Source organism: Tupaia chinensis, unplaced genomic scaffold (assembly GCF_000334495.1).
Source record: "Tupaia chinensis unplaced genomic scaffold, TupChi_1.0 Scaffold140218_1, whole genome shotgun sequence".
Taxonomy (NCBI): Eukaryota; Metazoa; Chordata; class Mammalia; order Scandentia; family Tupaiidae; genus Tupaia; species Tupaia belangeri.
This window is the reverse complement of record NW_006200097.1, coordinates 488,863-491,971: the sequence shown is the minus strand read 5'-3', so window position 1 is coordinate 491,971 and position 3,109 is coordinate 488,863.

The window sequence follows — 3,109 nt, the reverse complement described above, 5'->3', positions numbered from 1 at the left end:
AATTTTTCTACTATGGGACTTGTCAAAACTTATAAAGTCAGTGCACATGGCAAATCTCCAGAAAAAGAAGAGCAAATTCCTGTATCTTATTTTACTATAGAACTCCTTTCTTGTGGAAAAAATTTTATAGGATTAATGTTTCATGGTATACACTTTGAGAAATATTGCACAACTCAGGGTGATGACATAGAACTGGCCGTGCTTAGCCCCTGGAAACCTAGCACTTTTCTAAACCCCAGAGGAGCAGAGAGTCATGGGGTAAAACAGGTTAGGGAGTATGTACCTACACAAAAAAAAGAAAGAAAGAAAGAGAAAAGTTTTGCTCATGAGCTGGAATCAGAAGGGCCTCTCCAGCGTTCTGGTCTTAGTTCTCTGTCATTGTAACAAACATTTCAGAGAAGTCAATCTATGGGTAGAAACTATGGCAGTTCCAAAAGAAACATTAGGCAGGGTCCCTGCTTCTGGAAGCTGAGAGACCAATACGTCTTGCATAGTTGACTGCTTCCACTGGAAATACCCATGCCCCTGCTAGCTCCTAGCTCCAATGGCATCTTTATTCAGTTAGAACATAGCAGAGTACACAGCTTGGCAGGCAGGTAGAGCCACTGGCAATTTTTTTTTTTTTGAGAGGTTTTTGCTATAGAGTGCGTGTGCTCATCAGAAAGACAGAGAGAGACAGAAAGCGAGAAATCACCTCCCCCCCAGGAGGGATGGCCACGCTGCAATTTCTTCTCCTCTATTCTCTTCTTGGGATCTTGGGAATGCATGCACATGCACCCAGTGTGAGTTTAAGCCACCGGCTCCAGAACTTGAACCATGGTCGACTACATGGGAGTCCAGAGACATAGCCATTACGCCAACTGCTGGTGCCAATGCTGGCAATTTTTAAAAGGCACTTTCTCCTCCAGATGGATGCAGCCTATATTGGGTTGAAATTATGCCCTAAAATGTTTGTTCAACAGGAACCTCAGAATGTGACCTTATTTGGAAAGAAAGTCTTTGTAGATATATTTAGCTAAAATGAGATTGTACTGAGCCAGCAAGTGGCATGGTGGTTAAGGAGCTGGACTCCCACATGTCCAACCCTGGTTCAAGGGCCAGACCCAATGACTTGAAACTCATGCAGGGTTCGTGCCTAAAATCCTAGGAGGAGAATGGAGAAGGGACTGCAGCATGGCCATCCTCCCTGGGGCAGGATTTCTCACTTTCCTGCTCACTGTCTCTCTCCAGTCAATGTGCATGCCCTATGGCAAAAACCTAAAAAAAAAAGAGGTTGTACTAGAATAAGGTAAGCATCTATTATGTCATTAAGAAAGTCATGATGTATTCTGTTTTTCTATGCAAAAGTACGTCATGACTTTCCTGACAACCCAAGAATATAACTGTATTGTTTTCTTAAGAAATTTTTGCTACAGGGCTTATGTGCTTGCCAGAGAGACAAAGAGATAGAAAGTGGAAAAATCACCCCCCCAGGGGGGGATGGCCATGCAGCAATCCTTTCCCCTCCATTCTCCATTGGGATTTGGGGCATGCATGCACACGCACCTGGTGTGAGTTTTAAGCCGCCGGGTACGGGACTTGAACTGTGGTCAACTACATGGGAGTCCAGTGACATAACCATTACACCATCCACTTGTCTACCTTCATTCTTAAAGGAAGGACCAACGTGGCATGGTGGTGATGCAGTAATGCAACTGATGCGATCCTGGATCTGCACAGGAAGGTTCAGGGTCCTGCCCTGGAGTCGGCCCACACTCAGCCCTTGCACCCTCACTGCCTCTCACAGAAACCCGCACTCAACCAACCGCAGTGGCCCTGCTGGAGCCATGAGTGCCGCAGCCCTGCCAACCCCGGCCTCTTCTTGAGCTTCCCCTTCGCTCCCCTACTGGCCCGGGGCCAGATAGAAAATGAGCAAGGATGGACTGCAGTGCCTGCGATGCCCCTGGCACCATGGGGCAGCTGAGATCATCCCTCAGCCCCCAAACGCTGTGAACTGTTATCTCTGGTGAGGAAGCTGGGTTCAGGGCAGGGGAGTCTCTAGGACAGTCAGTCTCCCAGACAGAATGGCTCTATCTGACCCAAACACTGTTTCCCTGGGAGGAAAAAAGAAATCCAAAGCATAAACTTTTATAAGCTTTTCCTCGTTAAAACACCCTCTTTGTAAAGTGATGGATTTGAAGTAAGGGAGGAGAAAGGGTTTGTGCCTCTGGCAAAAGTCCCTTTTCTGGCTCTTCCTTTGGTGAGTAAAAGAAACTCACTATTAAAGACACCAAAGCACAGACCTTCCGTGGCCAATAAAGTGGGTGGAGGGGGCACAGAGACACCCTCAGGCGGACCCCAGCTTGTAAATGCTGAAGAGTGCTGTTAAGATACTCCATAAAGGACTTTTGAGGGCAGAAAGAGAACCACCAACAGTTTAAACGTGGGGGGGCCAACCGTAAAACGATTGGTTATTAATCCATTAAAAAGTGTTTATTGCCAAAGACAGAGAGAGCTTTCTGCAAGTAAGTAGGAAGACTCACTCGGCCTGACTTCGTCTACCCTTGAGGTCCTCTGCGCTACTTTACTCAGTTCCTACAAGGGGCAAAGAATGAAGGCGTGGAGGAAACGTGGAGAATGTTAGGAACTGGAAGGCTGGAGACTGAGGGCAGTGTGCATGAACACAACACCCTCGGGCTGCTGCTCCCAGGGACACGAATGGAGAATCGCGATGCTATTACTAGACTAGGGGTAAAGGCTGAATGACAGGAGCCACGCTTCTCACCACGGGAAGAAGAAGTTACAGAGACAGAGAGGGAAGGCGAGCAAGTCTATGTGGTAATGGGCTAGTCAGAGACATCAGCGCCAGCTCATGTCTAGCTTAATTTAGATGCAGGTGGATACAGAAATAGACATGTGGACACACGTGGGTACTACACAGACATACATGTGGTTCCCTAGCTCTGTCTGCTGAGAGGCCTAGAAACAGTGACATCCCGTAGCAACGGGCACGACCAGTGATAAGATCTTGATTTCTAGTGCCGTTCTCAACTAACGTAACCAGGGATCCTTGAAAAAAAAAAAAAAAAAAAAAGGGGGATTCCAGGGACGGGGCAAATTTTTGATAAAA